This window comes from Delphinus delphis, chromosome 21, assembly GCF_949987515.2.
Source record: "Delphinus delphis chromosome 21, mDelDel1.2, whole genome shotgun sequence".
Taxonomy (NCBI): domain Eukaryota; kingdom Metazoa; phylum Chordata; class Mammalia; order Artiodactyla; family Delphinidae; genus Delphinus; species Delphinus delphis.
In genome coordinates this window covers 34,910,934-34,931,512 of record NC_082703.1, presented here as the reverse complement: position 1 = coordinate 34,931,512, position 20,579 = coordinate 34,910,934, and the positions used below count along the sequence as shown (strand labels likewise).

General features: G+C 40.0%; 1 protein-coding gene across 8 annotated transcripts in view; it reads right to left on the bottom strand.

Moving 5' to 3' along the window:
* The window catches only part of TENM3 (teneurin transmembrane protein 3), a 605,325-nt gene that overhangs the window by 411,287 nt on the left and 173,459 nt on the right, over positions 1 to 20,579 (bottom strand). The window lies entirely within an intron of this gene.

Below are 20,579 nucleotides of genomic sequence, written 5' to 3'. Positions count from 1 at the left end.
TAAATTAGGTGACACTTTAAAATGACTGCCGTTATTAATGGCTTTTCCAATCCTGTATTTATTCTTGGAAATTTCACCTATGTTTTATGATACTAGGGGTGAGAAGAGCGACAAAAATGTTTGCTTGGAGGATGCATACACATGGGCCTTCCATTTCCCGTCTCACTGGCATGGTAGAGTCTAAGATTTAGGTACCAACTAGAATCCAAATACAGGAAAAGAGTAGTCGTACCAAGGCTGATTCAAGTGCTACCACGCAATACCAAACTTTGAAGAATATTAAGCATTTCTATTACTCAGAGTTTTCATTTTTGTACTTCCACAAACATTCTAAAGTTAATTGGCTAGTATGAGAAATAACATACATTACATTTTTTAAAAGAGGGTCTTATAAATTATTTGTAATAATAACATCTTGAATCTTCTAGGAAATGAATCAGACATAATGCACAAGACAGTAAACATTTGGCTGTACAAACATCAGCACCCTCAAGGATTCAGCCCACTTTAACCCGTGTGGTTAGTTGCTTTATTGCTGTGGTCAGATCACAAGTCGGAATCTGCTTTATCTCGGTCAGACTTCCAAATGGATTCTGACAATGACACTCATAAATAATGAAAATCTGTTGCTACAAATTAGCTACAAATCATCTCAGAGAGATGTGAATAAGTATCTGAACCAAAAAGTATGTCAGAAACAAAGGAAGTAGTTGGGACTGCCCTGGTGGCGCAGTGGTTAAGAATCCGCCTGCCAATGCAGGGGACACAGGTTTGAGCCCTGGTCCGCGAAGATCCCACGTGCCGCAGAGCAGCTGGGCCCGTGTGCCACAATTACTGAGCCTGCGCTCTAGAGCCCGCGAGCCACAACTACTGAGCCCGTGTGCCACAACTACTGAGGCCCGCGCACCTAGAGCCCACGCTCCACAACAAGAGAAGCCACCGCAATGAGAAGCCCGTGCACCGCAACGGAGAGTAGCCCCCACTTGCCGCAACTAGAGAAAGCCCACACGCAGCAGCAAAGACCCAACGCAGCCAAAAATAAACAAAAACAAATAAATAAATAAATTTTAAAAAAGGGTCTTCTCATTCCAAGTGCAAATATTCAACCTAGATTTTCTATAAAAGAAATAAAAAATAAAGGAAGTGGCAAAAATAAAGAAGAGGGAATAAAAACTCATTGAACAGTGAGAAAGTGGGCAAGCTTAATGAGCTAAGACATAGTAGTGGCAATATTTTTAAAAGAAATAGTGTGGACTGTACTTATGAAAGTAAATCCAAAAATGGTCAATGTAATGGACAGTTAATGGAATGTAATGGACAGTTAATGTGAAAGAGCTTATCCATTACTATTTATATGTCATATCTAAAATGGGGAGGGGGGGAAAGGGTGTAAAACAGTTAAACATCACCATCAAACATGTTGATTTTTCCAAAACAATTTTTAAAGGGTGAAAATGAATGATAAGATCCTGTGCATCTTTCCTCTATTTGGGGAGGTTCCCACATTGGAGCATAAAAATAAGAGACAAGTTAAAAGACAGTAAGAACTCGCTTTCTAACCTCTGAAATGTAACTTGAAACATTTTCCATGTTACTGACTTTTCCCACTGTTGCTATCTTGATGCAAAAATCTATGGGGTGAAGGAAAGCAGAAAATGTTATCTGGGTATGCAAACACAGTTCACTGTGCAAATGAATATCCAAGACATCGTCCCTATGAATTGGTATGTGTATCCCAAACTCCTTAAACGTCTGACCCTCCACCCAGAGATAAACCCATGCACATATGGTCACCTTATCTTTGATAAAGGAGGCAAGAATATACAATGGAGAAAAGACAGCCTCTTCAATAAATGGTGTTGGGAAAACTGGACAGCAACATGTAAAAGAATGAAGTTAGAACACTCCCTAACACCATACACAAAAATAAACTCAAAATGGATTAAAGACCTAAATGTAAGGCCAGACACTATCAAACTCTTAGAGGAAAACATAGGCAGAACACTCTATGACATAAATCACAGCTAGATCCTTTCTGACCCACCTCCTAGAGAAATGGAAATAAAAACAAAAATAAACAAGTGGGACCTAATGAAACTTAAAAGCTCTTGCCCAGCAAAGGAAACCATAAACAAGATGAAAAGACAACCCTCAGAATGGGAGAAAATATTTGCAAATGAAGGAACTGACAAAGGATTAATCTCTAAAATATACAAGCAGCTCATGCAGCTCAATATCAAAAAAACAAATGACCCAATCCAAAAATGGGCAGAAGACCTAAATAGACATTTCTCCAAAGAAGACATACAGATGGCCAGCAAACACATGAAAGGATGCTCAACATCACTAATCATTAGAGAAATGCAAATCAAAACTACAATGAGGTATCACCTCACACCAGTCAGAATGGCCATCATCAAAAAATCTACTAACAGTAAATGCTGGAGAGGGTGTGGAGAAAAGGGAACCCTCTTGCACTGTTGGTGGGAATGTAAATTGATACAGCCACTATGGAGAACAGTATGGAGGTTCCTTAAAAAAGTAAAAATAGAACTACCATATGAACCAGCAATCCCACTACTGGGCATATATCCTGAGAAAACCATCATTCAAAAAGAGTCATGTACCACAGTGTTCATTGTAGCTCTGTTTACAGTAGCCAGGAGATGGAAGCAACCTAAGTGTCCATCGACAGATGAATGGATAAAGAAGATGTGGCACATATATACAATGGAATATTACTCAGCCATAAAAAGAAACGAAATTGAGTTATTTGTAGTGAGGTGGACGGACCTAGAGTCTGTCATACAGAGTGAAGTAAGTCAGAAAGAGAAAAACAAATACCGTATGTTAACACATATATATGGAATCTAAAAAAAAAAAAAAGGTTCTGATGAACCTAGGGGCAGGACAGGAATAAAGACGCAGACGTAGATAATGGACTTGAGGACACGGGGAGGGGGAAGGGTAAGCTGGGACGAAGTGAGAGAGTAGCATGGACATATATACACTACGAAATGTAAAATAGATAGATAGTGGGAAGCAGCCACGTAGCATGGGGAGATCAGCTCAGTGCTGTGTGACCGCCTGGAGGGATGGGATAGGGAGAGTGGGAGGGAGACGCAAGAGGGAGGTGATATGGGGATGTATGTATACATATAGCTGATTCACTTTTTTATAAAGCAGAAACTAACACACCATCATAAAGCAATTAAACTCCAATAAAGATGTTAAAAACAAACAAACAAACATCTGACCCTCTGAAATCAGTGTCTTGCGATGATTCAAACTCTTAAGGTCTGTTTCTGAAATGCAAGCTAGAAAGCAAGCTGTTAGATTTCCTTACTAAAGTAAAATTTGCTTTTGCTCTCTTGGGAAAGAACACTAAACTTGATTCCAATGGACCTAATCTAAAGCCACTTACTGGCTTCATTCAACTCACTTCACCACTATCTTTTCACTTTTCAGGGTTTAAGAGATGCTTTATGCTTTGACAAAGTGTAAAGGAAAGCATCGACAAAACAAAAACACAGCCTACTGAATGGGAGAAGGTATTTGCAAATGATAAGACAGATAAGGGATTAATTTCCAACACATATAGACAGCTCACAGAACATCAGAAAAACAACCAACCTGATTTCAAAATGGGCAGAAGAACTGAATAGTCATTTTTCCAAAGAGGAAAGCAGATGGCCACAGATGCTCAACCCCGCTAATCATCAGGGCAACGCAACTCAAAACCACAGTGAGATACCGCCTCCCTTGTCAGAATGGCCATCGTCGAGAAGAACACAAATAAATGTTAGCGAGGCTGTGGGGACAAGGGAACCCGCCTACACTGCTGGTGGGAATGTAAACTGATGCAGCCACTGTGGAGAACTGTGTGGGGATTTCTCACAAAACTACAAATAGAACTACCATGTGACCCAGCAATACCACTCCTGGGTATATATCCAAAACATAAACAAAAGCGCTAACTCAAAAAGATACATGCATCTCAATGTTCACAGCAACGTTATTTACAATTGCCCAAGTATGAAGCAACCTAAGTGTCCATCAACAGATAAATGGATAAAGAAGCTGTGTGTGTGTATATATATATATATATATTCCATTATATATATAAGACTGAGTATATATATATATATATATATACACACACACACACACACACACACATATATATATATATGGCTGAGTAGTAACCATTATATATATAACACTGAGTGTACATATATATATATATATATATATATACTCAGCCACAGAAAGAATAAAATGTTGCCATTTGCAGCAACGTGGATGGACTTGGAGGGCATTATGCTAAGTGAAATAAATCAAACAGAGAAAGACAAATACTGTATGACATCACTTATATGTAGGATCTGAAAAATACAACAAACTGATGAATAAAACAAACAAGAAGCAGACTGACAGATACAGAGAACAAACTAGCAGTTACCAATGGGGAGAGGGAAGTGGGGAGGACAGTATAGGGGGAGGGGAGAAAAAAAGCGTTATTATGGAATTATATGAAATCGTATGTATGAATCTTTTGAAAATTGTAAAGCACTATAGAATTTAAAGAATCGTTCATTCAGTTAAAAATTTTTTTAATTAAAAAAAGAGATGCTTTATGTAAATGAAGCCAGCATAAAGGGAAGCAAAATGAAAAATGACAAAAAATAAACACCTGGGCAAATGTAATAATCATAGAGAAATGGACAATTTGAGGGGGGGAACAAGGTTGTTTTCAAATAATTTTAGAATAGTCACATCACCACCAAAGTTGACTTTTCCTTCATTCAAAACTCTCTCTCCCCAGCGCTTCAAATTCCACTGTTGCTGATTCCCCCCTTAGGTTAAGGATTCTTGCTTGTAGGATCCCTCGTTTTAATGCAGACACCCCTGGGGAGATCTAGCTATTACATTTGAATTAATTAGTCTATTAGATTATTTCCTACAATTCAGCAACGTTTAGCAAGATGGGCTATACTTATGGAAAGCTCAGGCAGTTTGGACAAACAGAAGGAAGATGGTGAAAAGAAGGGTTACTGATTGGGAGAAGAAGCAGTTGGCTCTGGTACCATGGAGCCGGGAATTTGGGGTTGGGATGTGGTTCTTGGCACTGGATTTTAGGTCAATGTGGAGAAATGGGAAGAGACTGGCAGAAGAAGGCAGCAAAGATGCTCTGGAACCAGACTAAAGACATGACCGTCTTGTTCAAACTCATCTTTGGCTTCAAGTAACACGAAGGAGATGAGGATACATTTATTCTTATTTTCCATGGTTTCTTCAGATTGTGTTCTTTGCAATGCTTCTAACACTATTACCTTAATTTCTTTCTTCACCCTGTAGAGTCTTTATATTAATTCTGTTGGCCGAGACTGGTGAAATCAGTATCTACCTCCTGCACACTGAATTTTGATAACCTTGATCAGCAAGGCCAGCCACAGAGTTTCCCATTACAATTTGAAACAGTCCCAACATAATAAATTGCAGGAGGAACAAAGTGTACCTGAGGAGGAAATTTCTTGTGATTAAAAGGCAAGGTTAGCTTGGACTAGATTAGGCATTTTTGTTTCATGACACTCATAAATTTGAAAAACCTATAAAAGAAAGACTGAATAAACAGCCCAGGCAGGTGGCATCATTGAAAAAAGGTTCACATTTTGAAAAATGAGGGAGGGTATGTGACAAAATGGAAAGGACCACTTTCCACCAGCACTGAGCATAGCTACCTCTTTAATAAAAGAAGGGGGTTGGAAAAAAATGGCCTATGTCTTGCATGGTGTCTATAACCTAGTCCGAACAAGAAGGGATTTTTCAAAGCTGCAATGCAGAGTGATGTTCACCATTAGGCAAGACATCTGCTATGTCTGGGTGAGTTGAAAAGGAAAAGCCTCTACGTGAGGGACTAGCCTCGGAGTGACACAGGGTGACTGCAGAACCCAGAGGAGGGTGGTCCCACATGAGAACTCGTGGTATTCTCTCCCCTCTTACGTCTAGGTTCTCTGATGCTTAGATTGTGCCCTTTCTCTCTCTCTATTTCACTTGTTTCTTCTCTTTTCCAAAACTACTTTATTGAGATATTAACTCACAGACCATACAGTGAACCTGCTTAAAGTGTACAAGTCAATGGTTTTTAGCATACACATGGTGGCGTGCAACTATCACCACAATCAATTTTAGAACATTTTCATCACCCTTGTACCAATTATCAGTCACCTCCCATTTCCCCTCTTACCCCACCGCTCCCTCTAGCCCTAGGCAAGCACTAAGCTACTTTCTCTCACTATAGATTTGTCTACTCTGGACATTTCAAAGAAAAGGGGTCCTACAATATGTAGACTTTTGCGACTGGCTTTTTTCACTTAACATAGTGTTTTCAAGATTCATCCACATTGTAGCGTGGGCCAGCAGTCATTTCTTTTTATGGCCAAATGATATTCCATTGTATAGACACATCATCTTTTATTTATCTGTGTATCAGTTAATGGACATTTGAGTTGTTTCCACTTTTTGGCTACTGTGGAAATGCTGCTACGGAACACCATATGTTTTTATTTCTCTTGTGTATGTACCTATGAGAGGCATTGCTGGGTCATATTGTATTAGCTCTACGTTTAACCTTTTGAGGAACCGCCAGACTGTTTTCCACAGTGGCTGCACCGCTTTCCTTTCTGACCACAAGTGTATGAGAGTTCCAGTTTCTGCACATCCTCACAACGATCATTATCTGTTGGCTCTCTTTTATGTCACACTGCCAGTGTGTATATACCATACTGTAAACTTGCAGTGAGGAGTTGGACGATATAAGTCATTGGCACAGGAACTGGTACTGAAACCGCGAACGGTTCTCTCAAAAAGCAACGGATTCTGCGGGTCTGCTACACAATCTCATTATTTCTTTATCATTTTTTTCTTTGCCTTCTATTATGCTGCCTTAGTCTTTGAAAATATTTTGTCTGTTAAAGTTAAAGTATTCTTTAGCGCTGAAAGTCTACCTCTTAGACTGTTAAATACGTGATATATTCCCTTAATGGAAGGCTATCTGGCTATAGCAGAAAGAGTGGGTTTGGACCTATGTTTTCTGTGCTGGAGGGAAGCCTATTATATATATTTTAAGTAAAAAAAATACAAGTTGCAAAGTAGTGTGTAGAGTATGATCCCATTTTTGGAAACTAAGAAAGAGACCCAACAGATTATATAAATGCCTATGGTTTTGAGCATGAATAAAGGGGAGGGGGCCATTAACTGTCAAGATGGACCACACAGAAGGAGACGTAAGTGAAGGAAATCAGTAATTTTCTCTTCTATAGTTTTGAATTTTTACTTTGCATGATAATTTTCATTAATTTAAAAATATAAGAAAGAAAGATGAAAGTCTACCTTCTTTTAAGAGAACCAATATATTTTCTTGATTTGCTGTTTAATAGCTCCCATTCAATAATTAGAAATTTAGTTTACTACCTTCCCTTGGAGAAGCTGGGTTTTAAAACTCCTTCCTCATTTATTGTAGAGAAATGAAGTTGTGTAAGAAATACAGGAGCAACGTTTTTCTTTTCATTCTTCCCTTTCCCTTCATCATATATGGACTTTTTTAAAGGCAAATAAGCGTCTATTTCTTCTATAGTAACAAGCCCGATAACTGAGTGTAGGAAATGGAGAGAAGGATCAATACAAGTGTAATACACAGAAATAAAATAATCTGTAACTGCCTTTAGGCCTTTTCCTTGGCCGTTGCCAGCTTGGATGGAATTATATACTTTCTGACGTGGAGGCATCCTCCTGCAAGGGCGGAGCGCAGCCCCGAACTACAAACTGGACAAACATTTCTCATTTGCTACTGGTGGATTCAGCGTCACCACCATCTTACCCGGAGTTCCCTTTTTTGCTGTGTTTGTAAAACGATAAGAAGATCACAGAGTAAAACAAGCGTGTGGAATTTTTTCCCCTTTGAGTCCTAATGCATAATTTCTGGGATACTCCAAACTTCCTTACGTTAAATTTGTCACTCTTTGAACAGAATACCCACCCTTGAACATGCAGTAGAAGCTCCAGTGAGGGTATAAATCTTGACTAACAGGATCCTACACAAAACTACATTTTAAAAATTAACTTAAAATCCCACTAAATACCTTAACTTTCCCTACCCCATTTACTTTCTCTATAAAACGTAAATATCATCAACAGTATTCAACAGCCTTCTCGATGTTCCTATTCATAAGATATTAATATCTAATATTTCTAGAGGACAAAGGAAATGACCACTGTACACCATATTTACAATCCAATTTATCACTCAAAATACGGGTCTAATGGAAGCCATTGCAGGTTACACCCCTCAGCATTCATCCTGAACTCGGCTGTGAACTCTATGTACCTGTCCCTGGAAGTGTGTGGTTGAGACTTGACGGTGAACTTGATGAGAAGCCTGAGAAGGGAAAACCCCAAGTGCATTTGCAAGCAGGGAAAGCAGGATTAGATGAACAGCCCCAGAGAATATGCATTTTCTTCACGATAAGATTTGTGAAGCCCCCGGGGGGGACAAACATGGATACTGAAGAGGAGGCTTGGTGGCTCAAACAAGAAAATGAGGTTGTGAGTCTGCTGACTTATAAAGAAAAGGCATCTTCTTAAGCAGGTACCACGAAGGGTTTAGATACCCGCCACAGAATAGCGCAATTCTGACATTAGCAACCATTTGTACCCATTTGTAAGGAGAGTAATCACTTTAAATTTGGTTTTTCTCAAAAGCGTTCTGAAAATGAATTTGCTTTTTATTTTTTACCCAGTCATTGTTTCTTTAGAACAACCCGGGACCCAGCGATGGATGCTAATACGCCTTCAACCCTACAACGTATCTGCTGCTATCTGATAATTGAACTGCAGTAGGTATTGGTATAAATATGCGTGTGGTTTGGCGCGAAGCAGCAGGTGTTTAATAATTGTGACTGAAGCGGCACCACAGTGCTTCACAATGTGGATACAAAGTTGGCAGTGTGGCAAGGAACCAGATACAAGTTCAGCAGCAAGAGGGTGCTCAGGACATCAGACCAATAAAGGCCGAGGCAGGGGGCAAGGATTACCCCTACTGTGTCCAGAGGAGAGCTATAAGCTATCTATCTACTCACACCTTCTGGCAGGTAATCTACAGAGCAGGTTGGCTGCCAAGTCTGAAAGAGGCACTTACCTACTTAACAGCCCAAATTAGTTAACAATCAGTTAGGAAGGGGAGCTAAAAGAGGGAACTAGGAGGAAAACATTCACATGAAACGATGATGAACTGCAGCTCTTTAACTGGTGTCTTTAAGTACAGAAATTTAAAGCTGAGTAAACATGGCCATCTAAATCCTTTAATCCCACCGCTGACATTCGTAGTGACTGAGAAGGATTAATCATTTTGATCTCTAAATGAATCATTTTAAAGAGTTCATATTTAAAAGGAATAAACTTTGGAGTTGCAGTAATTAGCCTGGGGGATCTGATGTCTGCTTCAGGTTTTTGTCTTTCTTTATGAAACCCTGTTCTCCCGAAGAAAAGGTTTTCTCAGCACCAGGAAGTATTTCAGAAAACATGAAAAAGGGTTTCAGATTCCTTTCGTTTTTGTAAGATGACAGAGGGTAGAACTGGAAATTCACAGCAGCATTAAGTGCTGAACGGTAAGACCACATGGTCGTATTTCTTTTGAAGTCTAGGATCAGTTCCCATTATTCACTATAATGGCATCCAAGACTAAATGAAATCTCGGTCTTTAAAATTAAAAGCATTTTGCTCTTGGGTCTCAAATTTTCCTCTTTCACAGTTTCCAACATGCCTGAATGTTTAATCTATTTTCAAAATGCAAAAAATACAAAGGAACAAAATAAAACTAAGAGTAAGAAAAAAATGGATATATTCCATTTCACTTCCAAAACAGGATAAAATGGTACAGAGAGACACACAATTAGTATCTTAATCAACAGAGCTATGAATATTATTTTTACATCCGCCAAATGCTATTGGTGATATTCTAAAATTATACGTACATCTTGCATGATTTACATCTCAGAAATATGAATTTAATTCTTTTGACCTATCTGGAAACACACAATATGCGGAAAGATTTAAAAATTATTTATCGTTTCAGGGAATTCCAACATTAAAACTGCCAAAACATGTAACCTATATCCAAGAGTTAAAAATGGACCTTTTTTTCTATTTGGAAATGGATGAAAATATTTGAAAGGCATGGTCCCAGCTACGTGCCACAAGTCGGCCTCCGCTCCCTCGGCACTGTCCTAGAAAGGCTGGGGCTGCCATTATCTTAGTGGGCAGAATGTCTTTATCCAGCAAAACACTGTAGTGCATTGGCAGCAGAAGTGGTCTCTAAAAGGACTGTGCTTGCGGTTCAGTGGAGACAATGTGACTGTCCCAGGACCAAGTGAAATGTCATCTTGGCTGAAGCTGGACGCAAAGAGAAAGCAAACCCCAGACCTCCCACGTCCAGCTACACTTGTTTGAGCATGCCTAGCTTGGGGGTTTGTTTCTAAAGTTATTACTGCTTAGGTAAATTCTATATGCAGTGAAGCACACAAATCTTAAGTGGACACTTCAGTGAGTTCTAACGTATGTTTCCACCACGAAGCCCAGCTAAATACAGCACATCTTCTTCACGCCCGCAAAGTTCCCGTATCCCCTGAAGTCAATCCCCGTCACCATAGGCAACTACTGTTCTGACTTTTTTTTTTTTTTTTTTCTTTTTTTGCGGTACGCGGGCCTCTCACTGTTGTGGCCTCTCCCGTTGCGGAGCACAGGCTCCAGACGCGCAGGCTCAGCGGCCACGGCTCACGGGCCCAGCCGCTCCGCGGCATGTGGGATCCTCCCGGACCGGGGCACGAACCCGTGTCCCCTGCATCGGCAGGCGGACCCTCAGCCACTGCGCCACCAGGGAAGCCCCTGACTTCTTTTATTATAGATAGGTTTTGTCTGTTCTTGAACTGAATATAAACAGTCACACAGTAACGACTGTGGAGCCTTTCACTTAATGGAGTGCTTTTGAGGTTCTTCCACATTGTTGCTTTATCAGTAATTCATCTTTGGTATTACCGGGCTGTGTTCTATTGCATGAATGGAACTACAATTTGTTACATCCATTCACTTGGTGATTCCTGTTTGGGTTGATTATGGAGAAAGCTGCCATGAAGATAAAGCTTCATTTGTCTTATATGTAAATACTTAGGATATGCATTGCTCGGTCAAAAGGAAGATGTTATTTTTAACTTTACATAAGACGTTGCCGAACAGTTTCTGAAAATCTTGCCATTCTACACTTCGCACTCCCATCAGCAATGTATGAGAGTTCAGTTGTTCCACATCCTTACAGATATTTGGTGCTGCGGAATTTTTTACTTTAGCCATTCCAGTGGGTGTGTGGTAATATGTCGTCGTAGTTTTAATTTTCAGTTCCCTGATGGCTAATGATGTTGAGCACTGTTTCAGGTACTCATCAGACATTTGTGTATTTTCCATGTAGTTTTGAAGGATTTTGTCCATTTTTAAATTGCATTGTTAATCTTTTTATTATTGAGTTATAGGAGCTCTTTATATAGTCTGGATATAAGTCCTTTGTCATATATATGACATATACGTATATATGTGTATATATGCATGCATATGACAAATATATATACTGTCATATATATGTGTGTGTGTGTATGTATACATATATATATATATATATATATATACACACACAATTTTCTCTTACACTGTGGCTTGCTGTTTCATTTTCTTAAAGGTATTTTCTGATAAGTAGAAGTTTTAATGTTGATGAAGTCCAATTTATCAACTTTCTTTTTCTTTTATGTTTTGTCCTTTTTATGACCTAAGCTATCTATGCTTACTTCAAGGTTGCAAGCATACTCAAGAACATGGTTAACTTTTTCTGTGGTTTTCTTAAAAGGGCTTGGTTTTTTCTTGTAAATTAGGAAGGCGAAAGAGTAGGAAAATAATAGGATCAGACTCTGTTTATTTCTGGCTCTGGAACTCACCAGCTGTTGACTGAGTGAGCATTTTCACAAGTCTGGGTCTCAGTTTTCCTCATCTATAAAATGGACTTAGAGGATCTCAGATATCTCCCAACCGTAAGTTTATGCAGAGGCATAAAGAAGGTAGCACAATGGACCATGAAACAAGGCTGAGAACAATAGTATCATGAGTCCAAGCAGGAGGAAAAGGAAGAGAATAGACCTTGGTAAAAGTACGGGTCACAAGGGTTAAAATGTCCTTTAGTACCAGGAACTTTGGGTTTATATTTCATCCCTAAACTAAATCAGAAACCCTGTGCCGTGCTCCTACTGTGCCTGGAATTCATCCTGAATTGAAAATCAACCCTCAGGACAGTGTGAACATTAACAACGGTATCTGCCTGTCTGGAAAGGTGCTTCTCCTCCCCACTCCTATGGTTCCAAGACAGGGATTATTTTTGCCTTTGACCTTTGATGATTTAGAGCGGCAGGTTTTCCCTCATAGCCCCACTCTCCAAATACAACCTCTGTGAATACTTTACTGTTTTTTCTTTCCTTTCTCTTTCTTTCTTTTTTTGTAATTCTGCAAATGGATTTTGTTGTGTTTATTTCAATACTTTTAAGAGTTTTTTTTTTTTTTTTTTTTTTTTTTTTTTGCGTTACGCGGGCCTCTCACTGCTGTGGCCTCTCCCGTTGCGGAGCTCAGGCTCCGGACGCGCAGGCTCAGCGGCCATGGCTCACGGGCCCAGCCGCTCCGCGGCATGTGGGATCTTCCCGGACCGGGGCACGAACCCGTGTCCCCTGCATCGGCAGGCGGACTCTCAACCACTGCGCCACCAGGGAAACCCTTTTAAGAGTTTTTGAGTCAAGTTTTGTGTAATGCAATTCACAAGTTGGTCTTTTTTTTTTTTGGCTTCTTCCTAATCCCAAACTTCACAGTTGTACAGCAAGTCCTTGCTGTAGGAATCGATGTATTGCGTTTAGATGTTGATAATGGATCACTGTATATTTTTCAATGGAAACAACATGGAGGAAGGTCCAATGGAACACGCAGGTGTATTAGGTCACCTGGATGGAAGAACATTCTAGGGTGTGACTCCAATGTACTAGGCTGTCTGTCTGAAAAGAATGTGTGCAGAATTCCAAACAGGAACACCTGTCACTATGGTTGCTTCTCCCATTCATTTTCTGCTTACCAAGCCGGGAGGAACTTCCTCAGCAAATCACTGGTGGTCACCTGGTTCACAGATGCTCTATGAGGGATGCCAGGACACGAGCTGTGCAGGGCGGATGCAGGGGCCCGGATGAGCTACTGCTTTTCTCAGACTAATAGGAAAACTCGTGACCTTTTCATGTGTTCACTGACCACTTGAATTTGCTCTTCTGTGAATTGAAGCTATTTCCCGTTGGGTTGTCTTTCTGTTTTCAATTTGTAAAAGTCACTCTTACTTTATTTTATGTGTGTGTGTGTGTGTGTGTATCTTTTATCTGTCACATGGATTATAAACATATTTCCCAACAAAATAATTTTGTTCATGGTATGCTTATTTATATTTTATATAAAAGATTTTAAGTAAAAAATAATCATATAAGGCTTCTCTTCTGTTTTTTTTATTTCAGTTAGAATGGTCTCCTCTATTCTCGGGATGTACACAGTCCCTGGGGCAGGCCGTGTAGATTCGCAACCAGCTTTTCCTTGCCTCCCTCTGTTATAAAAGCTGGAAAGCAAAAATAGTCAATGTTCCCTCTTCTCATGCAGCTAAGCGTAGCCAAGGATAACAGTTGTGAAAAAAAGAGATGCAAGAAGACGTCTCTGGGGAGTGAAAGGAAATAGTCCAATGGAGAGAAACACTTCTCCCTTTTGCTTTGGTTCTATTTCAACAGGAATATGAAAATGCAGCAAACATCTGGGGATCCGTAGGGCAAAGGTCACATGCTACAGATGACTGAGCCAAGAAAGACAGAAGGTACCTGAGGCCCTGATGGCATCTTTGAACCCTGGACGGTCTGCCTCTGGACTTCTTGTTTTGTAAGAAAATAATTCTGATAGGTGTTTAAACCACTGTTTGGGGAACTTTCTGCTACTCACGGGTCAAGTCATTGCTACTTTATTCAGTCTCTCCAATCAACTTCTAGAGTTCTTATTGCTTTATTTTTTACATTTGTCTTTAATCCATCTTAATTTATTTTTGAATATGCTGAAAGATATGGGTCCAATTTTATATTCTTCCAGATGCATAACCAGCTGTGCCAGCACCATTTATCAAATCCCAATGAATAGAAAAACCATTTTTTGTTTTATGCTAAATTTCCCTGTATGCTAGGATCTAGTTCTGAAATTTTAGCCAACTCCACTGATCAACTTGTCTTTATTTACGCCAGTATCTTATAGACGTGATTACATGGCTTTATACTATTTTAAACAATATATGGTAAGGCCCTTTTATCCTCACTTTTGAATATATTTTTGACATTTATTCTTCCACGTTAATTTTCAGATCACTTTCTCCAATTAAACATAAGCCTTGACTCCTATGCATTTATTTTCATAGAACTGGTATTTTTATATCTGTCTTCCCATCCGAAAACATTGACTGTCTTTCCATTTATTCAGATCTGTTGTCTGTCTCACAATAATATTGACAGATCTCTTCATATTAGGTCCTATACCACTCTTGTTAACATTTATCCCAGAGAACGTCATAGTGTTTGTTGCCATTGTGGTAGGATATTTTTTTCTGACCGCCAAGTTTAGCCAATTATTGTTTAATAAGTACTTAATGGTATACGACGTGCATCAGGTATTATTCTAAGCAGTTTATATATATCAACTCATTTCATTCTCAGCAAACTGTAGACTGAAGCAGAAGCACAATGTACACAGAAGGAAACTGAAGCACAGAGAAACTAAGTGATTGTTCAAGCGAGTTACTCGGCCAAGATGAGGTGACTTGCCGCTTGGTTAATGAATGGCAGGTGTGGGTCTCAAACACACATCTTCATCCAGAAAATATACTCTTAGCTATTATGCTAAATATACGACCAGCGATGTCCATAGATTCATCTTGCATTTACCCAATCTGCTTCAAACTTGAAAAAAACTTTTCTAGCGGTTTTTATTTCACATGGTTTTTTTGTATGTACAAAATCAATCACGTATTTAGCAAAAGTGCTAATTTTAACGTTTTCCAAAATATATATCAATTGTTTCATTTTCTTCTCTTACTACAATTGCTAAAATGTCTAAACAATTTTGCATAGTAATTGTGCGGGTAGGTGAGCCTTTTTGTGCTACTGATTTTAACTGAAATGGTCCTAGAATCTTACCCTTGAGAATGCTTTTTTTTTTTGCGGTACGCAGGCCTCTCACTGTTGTGGCGTCTCCCGTTGCGGAGCACAGGCTCCGGATGCGCAGGCTCAGCGGCCATGGCTCACGGGCCCAGCCGCTCCGCGGCATGTGGGATCCTCCCGGACCAGGGCACGAACCCGCGTCCCTTGCATCGGCAGGCGGACTCTCAACCACTGCGCCACCAGGGAAGCCCTAATTTTTTTGATTGATCATCTTACACGACTAACATATTTGTTTTCTTCCTTCTTGTTTACTTAGTGAGTTTTATTTTAATCAGGAATGGGTTTAAAATTTTATCCCAAACCTTTTCATCATCTAGTGATAAGATCATGCTTTTCTACACTGATTTATTAATCTAATTACGTTAATAGATTTCCCAACATTGAAAAATCCTTGCATCATCACCCAGGATTAGTAACCACTTGGTTATTAATCTGGTCCAGACTGTTACCGTTTTTATACATTGCTAGGTTCTTATATACAAATGGTTGTTTAGAATTTTTATTACATACATATTGAGAAGAAATTTTGGTCTAGATAGTTTCTTTTTTGTACCATGTTAATCAAGTTTTGTTGTTAAGGTTATGTCAACCTCATAATATGAATTTTAGTGCTTTCCATCTTTTTCTTTTCTTTTTTATTTTTTTGGTGTTGAATAGCTTTTTGAACTATGGACTTAGCTGTACTTTGAAGGTTATGTAAGATTTACCTAGGAACCTATCTGGTACTTTTTAATGGTGTCCCTTTTAATCACCTTGCTAATCTCTTTTGAGGTAACTGATTCTGATGACTTTTCTCCATGTTTTGAAATAATTTGGGGTTGATCAAATTTTACTAAGAAAAAATAAATTTCCCTGGATTTAAGAAAATGTGCTGTTTGGAGCAGTTCCTTTCGTCGTCATGACGTCTTCAGTATCTCTCCTTATTTTCACTCTCATTATTCTTTAATCGGGACCATCGGGGCTTTCTGGTTTCTTAGACTTCTTAAAGCATCCACTTTTTGTTTGCTTTTAATTTAAGTTTATCATGATGATCTACTTCTTCCTATTTTCCTGTGGTTCCTTTTTCCTGATATTTCACTTATTTCTTAATATATACAGTATGTTCCTTTTTGTTGGTCTTTTTAGATCTGTTTCTGAAGGAGGTGAACCACATATCCCTCAATAAATGTGTTTTAACAACATTTTTTCCCTAAAAGCTTTTGCTTTGTAAATTTAGCTACTATACTGCGTGATGTATGCACTTTAAGAGTATTCATTCCGTTGTCTCTTACCATTTACTTAGTGGTCCTCTTTACCCTGTTTAGTGTTTTTAATTGTAAATTCCACCTTTCCTAATATTAATACTGCCAATCCTACTTTCTTTTTGTTTGTATTCACCTGATATCTCTTGATATCCATCTCTTTATTCTCAACCACTTTTTAACCATTTTAAGTCTGTTTCTTATAAATACCAATAACGTTTCTAAATCAGCTGGTTAGTATCTGTTTGTGTCAAAATTCAGTTCATTCCTATTTCATGTAATGTGTCATACGGGAGAGTTCACGTCTTCCATCTTGTTTTATGGTTATTCATGATTTTACCTGTTTCCTCTTTCCCCTTGGAGCTGTTTTTGCTAAATTGATCAGATCGCTATTCATGCCTTTTCCCCCCTGCTAATTAGGTAGGTCTATTGTGCTTTCTTCATTTCACTAATGATTACCTTCCCTTTCCTGACATTCATATTCAAATACATATTTTTCATTACCACATGAATGCAAGATAGCAATTATTCCCCTCCACTGAAGCTCTGTGCCATGACTGTTTCTCCCCTCTTTCTTCAGATGAGATTTTGGGAACACTTTTAATTTCCCTTCCAGCTTCCCCCAACTATTGGGTTTTGCTGAGACGGAAGGAGTTTTATTTCTAGTCTTTTCTTAGGGCTTCCCTTGCAGTGGTTCTCGCACATTTCCACTCGCTCTATCGTCCTTTGGGATTTGACCGCACATACACTGCACAGTGGGTGGTTCACCACATTTTCCTTTCCTTTCACAGGTAGTGACTCTGATTCAGTTGGTATCACTTCTTGAATACTTCAGATGGTGCACGTTGGTGATACAGTCTCTGAATCTCTGCATGTCCCTAAATATCTTGCGTTTACTCTGAGAGATGGATGATATCTTCTCTGCATATAGAACCCCCGGGCTGTAGTCTTTTCCTTGTGGTAGAAGTTATTCTGTTGTCTTCTAGTTTTCACTGTTGATGATGAGAGAGTCATTAGTTTTATATTTGTTTCTTTTGTAAGTCACAAGAAGAGTAACTTGTTTTTCTTTCTCTAGAATCTTGTAAAATATCTTTATCCACAAAGTTAAAGAATTTCTCGAGGATGTGCTAAGGGGTGTGTGTGTGTGTTTTCTTAATTTTACCTGGAACTTTGTCTTCTGAGTCATTTCTTCTACTTGGTCTTCAAAACCAGTCATTTGGATTTCAACAGTGACCACCCTTCCTTCTTCAACATATCTATTCTGCTTTTTCTGGTTTCTAAATTATGGCTTTCCCCACCTTAGCGTTCGGCCGTTACTGCTGGCCTTGCTACTGTGCTTTTTTTTTTTGTACTTAGATGTCTGAGAGTGCTCTTATTATAATCTTTCATTTGGGTTTGGGCTTTCCTTTTCTTCCCATCGCTCATTTGCATTCGGAGCTTCCTGATCTGTCTGTTTTGCATCATACCTCACTTCCTACGTGCTGGGCGCCATTAAGCTTGTCGCTGCTTTCCTGGGGGCTGCCTTGGAAGCAGTGACAAGTCGTCTTAGTCGCTGGGGACAAGCCTTTCTACTCCCTGGGTTCCGGGGCTGGCACTCTCAGTACTGGAGTGGAGAAAAGGCGTCCACTTAGGCTCCCTCAGCTCCTGAGGGGCAAGGAAGACAGCTGCCCCTGCAGCACGACGTCCACTCCCGTGAGTAGTGTGGGAGGGGCCGGGGAGCCTCTCTCCGGCACCGGGAAGCCACAGCGTCCTCTCTGATCCTCACGCTAGGGCTTCACCCCACTTCGAGCGTTCATCTGGCCCAAGAAGAAAGGCACGTGCATCGTGGACCCTAAGAGGGTTCTAGACCTCATTTGCACCCACATCACTGCTCAGATCAGGAGGGGTAAAGAGCCATTTGGGAGATGGGTAAATGAGGCATGACTCGAACAACGCTTATACCATAGTCCCGGATACATGTGCACAGAAAAACTCAGACCGTGCCTCTAATGCCCTTCTGTTTCTCAAAAGAGGGTCACATTTGGTCAGGGGAAGGTCTAGCATCCGGAATCTTGTATAAAAGGTGGACCGGGACTCAGGACACAGCCCACCAAGCAGGTGCAGCAGGTGCAGCAGGAGGCTTCAGGGCTTGTGGCATCTCCTTTCCCACCAACTCTACTGGAACCGGCCTTGGGCCAGCAATACCATGAGGTGAGAAGTCGTGTCTGTGGGAGCTGGCGGTTGCTGAGCACCCCTGATGGCGACAAGCAGGAAGAGAAGGCAAATCCCAGAGCAGCGGTGAGGAAACAGGAGAGTTGCTGGGACCAGAAGCAAGCGGTCAGGGAGCCCCACTCAGAAATCAGTGACCTTCCTCCTTCCCTTTCCTACTTTGTAAATTTATTATGTATTTTGATTTCAGGTGCGTACAAACACAGACATAAGGCTGTCTGCTTTTCAAATTTAAAAACAGGTAACCTTCCTCCCCTGACATTCTATAAAGGAAGAATAAATGGTAGGCTTTTCATTTTAAAATTCTGAAATTCACAACCACGACACTGATGACTGACTAACGGGTAAACACTTTGGGTTAAGACTGTCTCAGAGGTGTTTTTCCTTTTTTTCCAGGGTTAGGGTTCTGTGGAAAAAAAGTGTTCCCACTTCCAGATATCACCTCATTTCAAACTTCGCCTTCACGGCCAATGTTCCTCACTGGAGTTGATGAGCTTCCGCATTTGGTCAAGGACATCACAGGCAATGTACATAGTGCGGAGAAGGAAAGATCTTTTATTTTATCACTTCTCTAAAAACTGTGGGATGATCTTACGCAGCTGTTTCATAAGAAATGTGTCTCAGATCTGACAGGATAAATTCCCTTCAAAGATGAATCAAAGAAAATAGTATCCAAGAATGCCAAAGAAGCCACTATTAGCCTAACCCCATCACACCTACAGAGAGCTCCACAGCTGCTGAAAGGACTATTCCCACCAGCCAGTAAGCCACACGGAGAGGTTTAAAAGGAGAGAGAGAGATCTGTGTGAGAACCGGTCAAACGCCACATTACTGTGGAAAGGAAACCCTCCTTAGCTTTACAGTGTCTGAATATAACACGTAATTAACAATAGCCACTTGCCAGTCAGTAAAGCCATAGAAAATGATTAAAATGAAGTTTGATAATAGCCATACAAGTGGTCGATAAAAATAAAAATATTACATTTCTTTTTTTTATAGTTGACTAAAATCATTGTGTTTCTAGATTTGAATTCTCCATGTAATTGCATTAACAGGCGTCTCTACTACCCCTTCCTGCGGCTGAAGCTGCATTTTCCTGTGTCATTCAAAGAAGGAGTGGATTTGGACTGGCAAGGCGCTTTGAAACTCCATGGACAAGCTCAATTAGCATGATCCTTTGGAAGAGTTTCAACGGTCTTTGGCTACCATTAATATTTTTAATCTTTCATTTTCATTATGTGTATGATGTCAGGAGCTGTGGCAGGAAGCACATTTTGTCAATTAAATAATTAATACCACAGCATAATAGTCAGGGAGGAAAAACTGACATTTGTCAGGTTCAAAGAAAATGAAAGGCTGGGAGGATTCTTCATCATGCGTGCTTGGGAAACACATCATCCGATAGCAGACTTTTCCTTGTTCCTTTCTCACCTCATCTGCCGCTCCTGCTACAAATATTCCCCACATCAAAGCAGACGAAAGAAAAAGCATTTGCAATGCCTCCCTCTTCCCCACATGCTCATCCACCCAATCACAAAATCACGTCCATTTTATTTCCCAAATATTGTGTCCAGTCTCCTCATTTCTCTCGATCGGTACCATCAAAATTGGCTAAGACTGACTCCAGGAAACCAAAGGGCAAGGTTGACACTGAACTGCCCATTTTCTGCCTTGGCAACCGCACAGAGGTTAGAAGCCTGAGCACCTGGGGGCAGACAGGCCTGGGTTCAAGTCCCAGCACGGCGCTCACTGGGATCTCAGGCCTCCA